The sequence below is a fragment of the Panthera leo genome, chromosome D3 (genome assembly GCF_018350215.1).
Source record: "Panthera leo isolate Ple1 chromosome D3, P.leo_Ple1_pat1.1, whole genome shotgun sequence".
Lineage (NCBI taxonomy): Eukaryota > Metazoa > Chordata > Mammalia > Carnivora > Felidae > Panthera > Panthera leo.
The window spans coordinates 33,644,433-33,656,906 of NC_056690.1; the positions used below are offsets into that span (position 1 = coordinate 33,644,433).

The 12,474-nt window shown below is 42.0% G+C and overlaps 1 protein-coding gene across 7 annotated transcripts in view; it reads right to left on the bottom strand.

Moving 5' to 3' along the window:
• Positions 1-12,474, bottom strand: part of LOC122203049 (piezo-type mechanosensitive ion channel component 2) — a 468,341-nt gene that overhangs the window by 404,017 nt on the left and 51,850 nt on the right. The window lies entirely within an intron of this gene.

A 12,474-nucleotide genomic window follows, 5' to 3' on the forward strand; every position in this document is an offset into this window, starting at 1 on the left:
TCCTCAAATATTCTATTGATCAAGGAATGCTGCTGAGGTGCTTAGCGGGAGGAGGAGACATTTTTTTCCATGTCTGCAGGGCCTGAGGAGTAAGTAGTGTTTCAAACCCAGAGGTGTCCGAGCTCTGTGCAAGGAGCATCTCCTGGCCTGGCCCTTCACTGCAACCTCTTTCTGGGCTCTGATCAAAATCCAGGCCATTTTAAGTCCTACAAAGAGAACCTACTGATCTCATAAGCTGTGGTCTCAAACGGGATCACAAAATCATGACAAAAGATGTCAAAAAACTTTCCAATGTCTCTTCTCATTCCATAAAAGAGAAGTGTGTGAAGGGTTTAATTTGAAATTCGAAAAGGGGCCTCGAGCTAACGCCCAGCCAGGAAGAGCCCTTCTGAAAGGCGCGGGATGGTGAGGCCAAGCAAGGAACCTAACAGTCCTGATGCCCAGATTCTGCCGCTTTGTGCCTCTTGTTCAGCTCAGCTTGCCAAGGTTCTTCTTTTCTATCGATTCTCCATTACAGAGCATCTGTAACGGTGCCTTTTCCTGGAAGAGACGGCAGAAGTCCCCTCTGACCTCTGATAAACAGTTACCTGCCATATCTGGCCTACCAGATTAAGTGCAAGGAAGCAAGGACAGTGGCGGGGGCCGGGGGAGGGGGGAGGGAGGCGGCACGGGGTGAGACAGGGGTGAGGGAAAAGGAGGTACAAAACAGCAAAGGGGCAAATAAGGATTTATACTGGGCTTTAAGCTTGGAAATGGAAGTGAATGGGAGACCCTCAGTGTGGGCTGCACGAAATGCCACAAGCTAAATGGCTTGACAATATCCACTGCTAGGATGGCCAAACACCATGGAAACCTATTTTGGACCTGAAGGGACAGGGGCTCAGGGGAGAGGGGAGGGCAAGGGAAGTCAATTATTTCTAGGCAAATTGCCCAATATGCAAGCTTAAAGTATAAATACAAGGCAAAAAATAGATGCGCAACCATTTTATCTTTCCAATCAGAGTTTCACAACCACATCCCCTACTTCCTTTAAGAGTCTGTGCAGGACACATTCTTCTGTAAAAGGCCACACCACACATTTCCACAGGGAAGACACATTTGTTGACAAAGACACAAATACAGGGACGCAGGGAGCCTCGCCAGCCTCTGTTTAAAATTAAATGTATGTAAAATGTCACCTCGCCAGCCTCTGTTTAAAATTAAACAAGAAATATTAGCTAATAAATACAGAGGTATAGTGGGAAAATTACAGGAAAGATTAAGTTTTGAACAGTGCCATTAATAAGGGATGCTTATATTGAAAACTTACTCCAAGACCGAAATGATTTAACAACTCATTTAGCAACTAACGACGCATTTGGTGTAAACGTTATTGGTTCTGTCATCTCATCTGCAGTGTAAGGATAAGAAGACTACCCATTTCATGGGTGACATGGGAGGGGTTAAATAAGATCTGAGCATGCCCACCAGGAAGGGCTGTGACCAGGAGCACTGCACAAGTGTTTGGTTTGTTCGGGACGCTACGGCTGCTGTTGGAATCCTAGCACTCAATGTATTCTCGGGGATAAAGACCGGATAACTGCCAATCCTTGATTCAGCTCTCAGAATCAGGGATGCGGAACCAACCGGACACTAGCTTCCAAAGGCAGCAGCCCCAATTCAACAGCACAAAGCACATCTCACCCGTCTGTCCGAGTCACGACTCAGGCACCATCAGGGGAAGTTCCCCTTCCACCCCAACACCCTCCTAAAGCAGAACGTGTTCTGTCACCCTGTTCAGCAAAGGGTAGGTACAACAGCGGGTTTTCCCGTGCAATAAGTGAAACACAGCCGGTGTTCCAATAAAAGACTCTTTGAGTATGTGGCAAATGTGGTTTTTGATGCAGGCTTCATTTCACTGAGAGAGGTGGCTAAAAAGTCAGCTTTCAAGAGGCTGCCTGGCACCTTGGCTGTAAAAAGAGATTTGAGGCTAGAGATTCATGGAGTTTATTCTGCTCCAAGATCAAAACACAGCATTTCAAACACTACTGATAAACGCAAAGAACTGGAAATAACAATAGGTTATATAGTTAAATATAGTTTAAAATATTAAGGAAATTCCAAATTACCAAATACTGTTCACCCATCTGAAATCATGTTAATAATGAACATTTACCAAGAGATTGCTAGGTAAGTATAGAAATTATCTAAAATGTATAGCATATGATTATTTTATTAAGATATAAAAAGTTATACCTAAATCTTCATTTTTTTTTAAAAGCTAGGGTAAGGGAAGGTAAAAATAATAGTAGTGGTAGTCATTACCCAGTAGGAGAAGACGATTGATTGGTATTCTGTTATTTACAGATTTCAGTCTGTTTTTAGATTTCCTAGACTTAACATAGATTATTTTTGTAATCAGGAAAAGAAGTTATTAATTAAAAAAAAATTTTTAAGCCCTATGAAAAAACCTAGACCCATTTTTTTCACAACCAAGAATTAACTTAACTGGGTGGGGCAATCTGGATTCAACTTTGCATACTGAAAAAATGTGAACAAAAAGAGAATTGTAAAACCAGGAAAGGGATTCACAGATGAAGTTCAGTTTTTGTCCCGTGGAAATTGAGTAATTTTGCCTATATAATTAGGGTTGGAAGTGAGAAAATTATCGTGCATGGAGCTGCCATACCTGCCTTCCCCAACTCACAATTTTCACATACCCATCTTTTCAGCAAGTGGCAGACGTTCACATTTTCTCTTGCCTTTCCCTGTCGAAACCTATCCTCAGAACAAAATGGTTTCATATCTGGTTAAGGTATTGCTTAAGACCACACCATTCTCACTTACCCTAAGGCCTGATGTGCCTAAGGATTTACAATACTGAATGTTTGGAACCCAGGTCATTTGGTTTCCAAAAGATTTTCAAACCAGAGAATGATTTCTGGAAACATTCTAACTTTAGTAGTTTTACTTCTCAGTGATACATTGAAAAAAGAATATGGAATAGGTCATTAAGTAGCTTAGGGGAAGACAGTAACTTTTCTCTTTGGTCTGTAAGGTGACCTGCCATTTCCAGAAATGTTGTGTAGCCTAAAAAAAGCAGGGCCACCATTTTGGGGCAGTGGCCAGTCCCACCACTCAAGCTGTTGCCCAACAAACACCTTCCATGGCAAACACTGTTGATCCAATATGAAGATCCCGAAAGAGTTCTAAAATCACTTCATCTTAACATATACAATTTAATGAACAAACACAGTAACTAAATGTGGTTTAATTTTTTTTTTCCATCATTTTGTAACTTCATATGAATTCACCAAGAAGAAAACAAGCTTGCTCTGATGATGTCATTAGATGATTACAGTCAACTTAAGTTTGGGGCACTAGGTAGTCTCTTCTACAAAATTCTCCCTTTACAGATTCCGGGAAGATGTCAAAAAATGGGTTTCTCTTTGGTATCAATCTACTTACTCAACATCTTAAACTACCTTAAAAGACACTTTAAAAGTTTTAAGTGCTCAGCATTTGTAGGCTAAATAAAAGGCTTCTCTCTGAGTGTAAGTACCTTGAAGGTAAATAATATTGTTCATCCCCATACACTCAGCACCTGGCATAGAGCCTAGTGCATTGTAAACACTCAACACATGGATATTAAGTGACAGAATGTTAAATGCACAGCTGTGTAAATCGAGTGGACTGGATGGCCGAAGTGATTCAACCTTCCCATTCTAATAATCTGATCTGCTGTTTTGTGTTCAACTCTTCACGTGCATATGTAATAGTTAACCCTCCCAAGCCAGTGGGGAAGCCATTTATTCTGAAAAGGTTATCACGGAGGAATCCGTAGCAGAGCCACCTTCATAAAGTCACATGGAGAGAAAGTAGCTGTAATAGACTCAAACCCTGGCCTCTGACTCCAAACTGATGACTTTCCCACTATGTTACAGTTTCCTCAACAGGTGAAGCAACTTCATCCTCTTAAAGACAGTGCCAGAATACAGGAGACCAGACAGTTGTAGGTGCCTGGAGGTAGCAGCAGCATCGGTCCCAAATCAAGTAATTTCTGCAGGTGCTCAGAAGCCCAGCCATTCACCTTCTGAAAACAGACATCCCCCCCCAACCAGCCCCCCGCCAGCCCCCCAAGCCTTCCTACTAACGCCAGCTGTCCTTTTAAGTCTCTAAATAAAGTGAAGACATTCCTTCTCAATTTTTTTTCTGTACAGATTCTAAACAGGAAAAGAAAAACAGGAGCTGGGTGAAGAGCTGATTATTCTACATAAATTATAAAATGTCTTTAGACACTGCCTGGGACCATTTTCCAGCTCTCATAAAAATGTCTCTCCTATGTAAACATTCGTCTGCAAATTTAGAAGCACTTAATAAAAAGTCAAGTGAAACACCACAGGGATGGACTTGACTGAAAGCTGTCTTGGGAGCTCTTGTCAGGTCTTCCTAGGAACCTGAAATCCATCCAGTGGAAGAGGGTCTAAGTGGCCTCATCCTTGGGGGTAGGGAAAGGAGATGCGCTGGTCCCCTCCCACTGCCCATGCTGGCTCCTCTCGGGTGGGACTTCCCGCTCAGGCCAAGATGTTACTGGTTATGTTCTTCTGAATGGGAGGGAAATTCCAAAGTTTGCCCCGCGGTTAAGTGAAAATGGCTGCTAACTGTGGAGACCCATGGGAGAGTAGCCGTTTTTCTCCCATCTGTAAGTCACAAATAAAAAGCATATACCAAATCAGGACTTGGAGCTGAAGTCTAGACATTGGCCTCCTTCCATTGTCTTCTGCGGCCCAGTGAGAAAAAAATTATATTCTCCTTCCTTGCCATGACAGGAGATACAAACTACTTACAAAGAAAAAGGCCCTCACTCTGTGTTTTGGAATCAAGGTGTGTTGGAACTAGGTGGCTTTCATTTGAAAAGCGAGGAAATTGACACCCAGCCAGGCAAACTCACTTGTCCTAGGTCAGAGCTAAACCAGAACTCAGGTCAATATCAACTTAGCATCCTATTTATTCCATCCCCCAACTTTGCTTCTTCCCCTTTCATGTTTTAAAATTAACTCAGTGGTAGTCCAAGGCATTTCAGAACAGTACGGAACACATAACAAACTCGTATAACACGTGTGAAAATTACTTTATTCATCCCAATCAAGAATCAAACAGGAGTGGGAAAGAAACAGGCATATCCTGTTTCGCGGCTAATAAAAGTTAATAACCTCAACATGAACCCCCTTGCTTAGGATTCTTGGATCCTAAATCAGGACGTCAACCAATCTGGAAGATTTGATCTAAAGAGCCCTGAAATCCCCCGCAGCAGATTAGAGGAGAGACAGAAGTGAATTGGGCTCTTTTTCCTTTGCTGGCCCCCATGACATCCAAAAATAATACTCTGGCCCAGCTGTTCAGTAAGGCCTTTAGTTTATTTGTAGTTAGTTGAAGTAGAAGACTATAAATTAAGTTCAGATGCCATGAGGGAGAAATGTCAATCCTTCCAAATTCAATATTGAAAAGCCTTTCTTGTTTTCGGGCTGAATGAAAGACCATGGGAGCAATGGAGCGTTGACCCCGTCCCCCACCGATTCCAGGATAAAGGGCCTAGAGAAAACTGGAGTTGTCTTAAAATGGTTCACATTCTCTAATCCCGCAAGCCAGCTCCAGTCCCTTGTTTGAATCCCCAAAGGTACCTGGGCAGCAGATCTTCCGAGAAGCAGCACAATGGCTGGGCCACCGCCAGGCACCTACCCTGCCTAGGCACGGCATGTGGGCTGAGGGAGGCAGCCATGGGAGAGGGCCCGCAGTGCCCTTTCCCAACCAAGTCGGTCTACCAAACAGACCCTGCGGGCTCCAGGCACCGGGTTCCATATCCTGCTACCAAATACCATGTCATTGGCTTCTGTGATATTTGCTTGGCTTTTACTGCGGAATTCCATCCAAACGGGTGGAGGCCCTGAGAAAGCACACAGGAGCCCCAATTCTAAGTTCCAGAGCTCCTTCCGCCACTAGAGACGGGCAACCTGAGACATACACCTCACTGTGCCTGGGTTCCAGCTTGCTCATCGATTAAATGAAGACGCTCTACTAAGCCATCCATGTGGCCACTTCCAGTCCTTTTCACAAGGATTTGAGGGAAACAGGAGGCTGACTTAACCTTGAAAATGTAACTTCTCACATGTATGCTTTCTTTTCTGCACTTCGCCCTCACCCCTAGCCCCCCACCACTATTTCTGTTATTCAAAGGAAGTCTGTCTGAAAACTGGGACAGAGGAAGACGAGGGGAGAGGAGGAGGAACCGTGTGTCATCCACGGTAATTCAGGAAGAACTAACTGACATGAAAAGCGTTCATCCTCCTGTGTTTCCAGCTGCCCACTGCCCTCCAGATCGGCAATTTGCTTCTGCCGGTCCTCCATCCCCCACCCCAGGAGATGAGAGTGGGCAACAGGTTTTCACCTGCTTTGTCTGAGAAAGGTTTCACATCTAAAGATACCAAGGTTTTTCCTCTAGGACAATGCCAGCCAAAAACAGCTCATGAGTAAAGCCTGTCTCCAGTGCAGGACCTTTCTTTTGTATCTGAGGCAATTCCATCCTTTCCTTGGAAGAGGTTCCCGTTCCATATTCTGTGAACAGGTGCCTGCAAACTCCATCCCGTGGGCCAAACCCTCCCTGCAAGCTAAAAACGGTTTTTACGATTTTAAATGATGGGAAAGAAGTCGAAAGAATATTTCGCGAAATGTGAACATTATATGAAAGTCAGATTTCAGCGTTCATAAATAAACTTAATGGCAGCACAGCCTCGCTGTTTCCTTTTGATATTGTCTACAGCTGCTTTTTTGCTACGGCAGCAGAACAGAGTCTTTGCAACGCAGCCTGTGTGGCGTGCAAAGCCTGAAATACTGACTGTCCGGTCCTTCGCAGAAAAGGTGTGCCGATCCCAGATGGAGAGGGATCGAGTCCAGAATTTAGGACAGAGCAAGCACTGAGCTGGGAGCCCTCTGACAAAACACAGGGCTTGGCCAGACCTGGCTTACGGTTTGAGGAGCGCAGGAGCTATTTATGAGCAAAACAGCCTACTACCACTAGTCGAATCATCTTCACCGACCTCTCCCCTCTGTATAACTTGTCCCATTCCAGAACGCTCCAGTTCATTTTCACGTGAATATACTACGTCTCTCTCTCTCTGTCTCTCTCTCTGTCTCTGTCTCTCTCTCTCTCTCAGTTTATTTATTTTGAGAGAAAGAGAGTGGGGGAGGGTCAAGGAGAGTGGGAGAGAGAGAGAATCCCAAGTAGGCTCCGTGCTGTCAGTGCAGAGCCCGATGTGGGGCTTGAACTCGTGAACCATAAAACCAAGACCAAAGGAGAAACCAAGAGTCAGATGCTTAACCGACTGAGCCACCCAGGCACCCCTACATTACCTCTCTTCTCCTATTACAAACACCTTGGTTTATGCCTACGAAAGGTTATTTTGTATTAAATGGTTGGAAATACTGTTTCATGGCAGATGAATATTCCTAAATCAGAAATAGTTGACTCACTTAGCTGTTTTTGAGAGACATCTGGGAATTTACATGTTTTTCCCATTATTTTACATACTACACGTTGGTGACAAAGGAAACATGGGAGCCTTTTATTTTTCACCTCACAGTCTTCTGTTCAAGGATTTTCAAAATTAAATTATAATTACAATTGTATAATAAAGATGAAATTATAAAATTGAAAGTTAAACAAATGCTCACATAGTTTACTTAGAATAAGTAAACTTATTTCTAAGAATTTATTTTAAGAAAACAACCAGAGATGCAGGCAGAGATTTATTTGTCAGAATGGTAATCTCCGCAGTTATCTGTAATACTTACAAATTAGAAACATGTTAATGTCCAACAATGTGGAATAATTAAGTTAATTATGATATTGCTCTGGTGGAGGATGTCATAAACCACTATTAAACAGGATTTTCTCAAAAATATTGACACAGGGGAAAATCGTCTGAAAACAAGAGACATACACACACACGTGGAAATATATACATGAAAGTATTATCCCAAATGTTAAAAATAGTTACATGTAGGTGGCGAAATTATGGGTGACCTTTGTCTCCCCCCATGTTTCTTTATTTTCCAATTTTCTATTTTTTTCTTACAAAATAACAGAAGGCTCTATATAAAATTTTCCAACATTAAAAAATTCATAAAATAAAAAGAAAGTTCCCCACCCCCTACTTTGAATTCCATTCCTCACAAGTACTCATTATTAATTTTTAGTGTGTTTTCTTCCCAACCAGTTTCTTTTTTGTAAAAACAAGAATATCTTACAGGCTATGTTCTATGACTTGCCTTTTTCAGTAAACAAGCAATTTATTATGTTAGGACATAAATATGTATTGTATTCCTTTTTAAAAGGCTGCATAGTTTCCACAGTTACCATGATTTATGGAACCAGTCCCATATGACCAGACCTCAGATTTCATTCCTGCATTCAACCATATTATACACATGTCTCTGCTCATGTGAGCCAGTATTTCTGTAGGTTAACATCCTAGTGGAAGAAAAATGGGCATACTTTTAAAGTTTTTTTTTTTTAATTTATTTATTCTTGAGAGAGAGAGACAGAGAGCGTGCATATGTGTAGGGGAGGGGCAGAGAGAGAGAAGCAAGAGAGAATCCTAAGCAGACTCTACACTGTCAGCACAGAGCTTGATGCGGGGCTTGATCTCAGAACTGTGAGATCATGACCTGAACTGAAATCAAGAGTTGGATGCTCAACCAACTGAGCCACCCAGGTGCCCCCCCCAAAATGGGCATATTTTAAATTTTGATAGATAACACCAAATTTTCCTCCATAACAAGTTGAAAAACATATGCTCCATATAGAAGTTCCTTATTAAATACATCCTCAGCACTACCTAATGAGTCCATTTATTTTGTGCCATTTGTTTCAACAGGTGAGGTACGAGATCTTGTTATCATTTAAATTTACATTTTTATTAGTAATGAGTTTTATTTCTATATGACTTATTGGTAATTTGTACTTCTTCTTTTGTAAGTTGTTGCTAAGTATCACTTTCCATTTTTCTTGTAGGCTTTTCCTTCTTTATTCCAGCTGAATTGTTACATTCTCTTATATGTTATGACAAGTGAACCTTAGTTATATGCCCTACAAATGTTTTTTTCCTAGCACACCATTTGCCGTTATACTTTGGTTATGAAGTCTTTCATCATAAAAAGCTCTTAATTATTATTTTTATGTTAAGAAAATTAAGGATATTTTAAAATACATCAATATAAAGCTTTCAACAGATATGAATCATTCATATGATATGAATATGGAGATCCTCACCAACCCATACATTAAGTTGCATATTGCTCTGCAGGGAAGATTTAAAAGTTTAGACTTGGGAGAGTTTCCATAATTATTCAAAAACAATGAGGTTTTTAATTGAATACACCCATTGCCTTAAATCCACAAGCATTTGATTGTCTTGCTAAAACAACTGATGTTTCAAATGATTGTTCCATTTGATTTTTCCTTCCATATGAAAGCTTTTTAAGAAGGAATGGAATTAATTACCATAAAAATATTCACGTAACAGAATCAAATGACTCTTGAAACTAAAGTGACGATTTAGATGATCTAGCTGGCTTCTATCCTAAATGCCAAGGACAACATCTTTTTAGGTCCGTCCTGCCCATTGAGAATTTCAACTGTACCCCATCAAAAGGTGTTTCCTTGTATATCATGACTCCCCCTTTGATTCTGTCCAGGGACATGCTCACCATATTTTCACTTTTGTTATTTACCAAGAAGTGCCTTGGGCACCTGGGGCCATACAAAGGCGAGTAGAAATGAGCAGTGTAACCTCAGGTGGCCATAGCAAATTCAAGAGCTCACTCCAGGTGGGACAGCCTGCCGGGCTAGAGATGCACTTTTGGGGAGTATCTAATGATGGAAGCATCCCCAGCGGTCTAGGAGCACATGGGGTCTGGGTTTGGTTCAACCTCTTCACAAGCTTCCCAAGGTTAAGTGGCACCCCCACCCTGGGTTAGGTTCATCCTACTCAAGCCCACTTTGGGTTCCTTCCAACTGAGCCTACCCAAGCCCTCTACTGGCCTTCCCTAATTATCAGCTATCAGATGTGAAATTATACGTCAATGTGTTTTGAAAGTGAATAAAAAATAGGTCAAGCATCTGTCTTTTTCGGTAAAAACCATACCCTTTTAAAATTCCTTGACGCCCCACTCATTGCTTTTCTTATTTCTGCTCTGTATTTTTTCTAGACCCATGACACAGCAGTGATGGAGGGATTATGGTTGTCATAGAACATATCCTGATCATTATCATTTTAGAAATTCTCAGTAAGAGGCACCCGGGTGGCTCAGCCACTTATGCTTCCGACTCTTGATTTCAGTTCAGGTCATAATTTCACAGATGTGAGACTGAGCCCCATGTTGGGCTCTGTGCTGGGTGTACAGCCTGCTTGGGATTCTCTCTCTCCCTGTCCCTCTCTTCCTCTGCCCCTCTCCCATGCTCTCTCTCTCTCTCTCAAAAATAAAAAAAATGAAGGAAGAAGGAAGGAAGGAAGGAGGAAATTCTGAGTAAAAAAATGAAGATGTTAATTGTTATAAAGAGATAATCATAAAAGAATTAAATTTTTTACTTTACACTATGTTACGTATTCTTTATTTGATTTAGGCTTAGCTCATGGGGATCAATGTCGTGCATAAAATTTCTCTCTCTCTTTTTTTTTTTAACTTCCAATTCTAAGTGGCTTAACAGTAAGCACATGATTTGGCCTGTTGGATGGATTCTTAGTGAATGGACCTTGCCAGTCCTGTCTCCATCACTCTTGACAAATAAAAACTCTTTGATATTTAAAATACAGCTGTTTTCAGGGTGCCTGGGTGGCTCAGTTGGGTGGCTGACTTCGGGTCAGGTCAGGATCTTGCAGTCTGTGGGTTCGAGCCCCGCGTCGGGCTCTGTGCTGACAGCTCGGAGCCTGGAGCCTGTTTCGGATTCTGTGTCTCCCTTTCTCTCTGCTACTCCCCCGCTTGCACTCTGTCTCTGTCCCTCAAAAATGAATAAACGTTAAAAAAATTTTTTTAATAAAACTGTTTCCAAGGGCATGAAGCATACTTACAAAGCCTTCTAAAGTTACTGAATATTATGGGTTATACATTTAAATAAGCACCAATTATTAAATATGAAGCTTACAGAACACACAGCCTCTCTATTTAAAACTGCAGAGTGGAACAATTCCATGACATCATGTAGTAGAAATCTAGTTTACTTCTACATCTTCCCTCTCATCTTCCAGAAGCGACACCTTTTGTTTGGGGGAATGTCCCCTTAGGCGCCTCTCCAAACATTTTTTTCCTAATGCCCCAATCCTAGTATACCTTGGCCCTGACTAGGGATGATTGAGCCAGGGAAGATCCCTGACCCACAGAAGACCAGTGAGAGTCCTTCCCTGGGTTTTTAAAATTTTTTTTTACATTTATTTGTTTTTGAGAGACAGAGTGAAACAAAGTGAGAGCGGGGGAGGGGCAGAGAGAGGGAGACACAGAATCTGAAGCAGGCTCCAGACTCTGAGGCTCTGAGCATAGAGCCCGAGGCGGGGCTCGAACTCATGGACCGCGAGATCATGACCTGAGCCGAAGTTGGACGCTTAACCGACTGAGCCACCCAGGCGCCCCAAGGGATTTTTGAGTTATAACTGGAAAAAGAGGCACCATAACTCCCTGTTGAAAAACTGGGAAGTACAGTGCCCTAGGGATGGGATGGATCAGCCAAGTTTCTAGACTTCCAAATGAAGTGCACCGATCTGGCAGAATAGAGGGAAGCATCAGGTGGCACTGGAATTCCTGGTTCTAATTTCCCTGATGCCAATCTTCCTGCAATCACACAAATATTCCAAAGCCTTCTTCTCTTTGTCTAAAGCAGTCTGAGTTAGACAGCTGTGACTTGGAAGCAAGAGGTCCTTATGGACCTGTGTGTGACAAAATTGAATCCTATGTTCTTCCTGTTCTAAGCAGTACCAGGGGATTGTGTTCAAATAATATATATACAATTACCTCACCACTCTTTGGTGAGGTAAATATTGCCATTGCTATAAATGTAATGAAGATTCATCTAATATCTCTACATGGTGACTAAAAGGGGGTAGGGGATTAGACCAGCAATAGCCACAAATTTCACTGAAGATCCAGTTTGACTCTGGAACCAACCAGCTGGGTGAAGCTCGATAGGCCTCTTTGCCTCAGTGAGCCTCTGGGTCCTAATTTCTAACATGCAAATCTGAATAGGTAATAGCTAAGGTAATTGCCAGTTCTTTTTAGCTCCCACAATACCTATCTGGAGGATTCTTTTTCTTCAAGCAGCCATTTTCTGAGAGTTGTACCTCCGGGTATTAAAAAGAAAAATCTAAGTAAACCAAACATTCATGCTGGGTTTGTGACATAGAGAAAGTCATGTAACTGTGCTGTATCCAGTCAGCCTGTCACACAGAA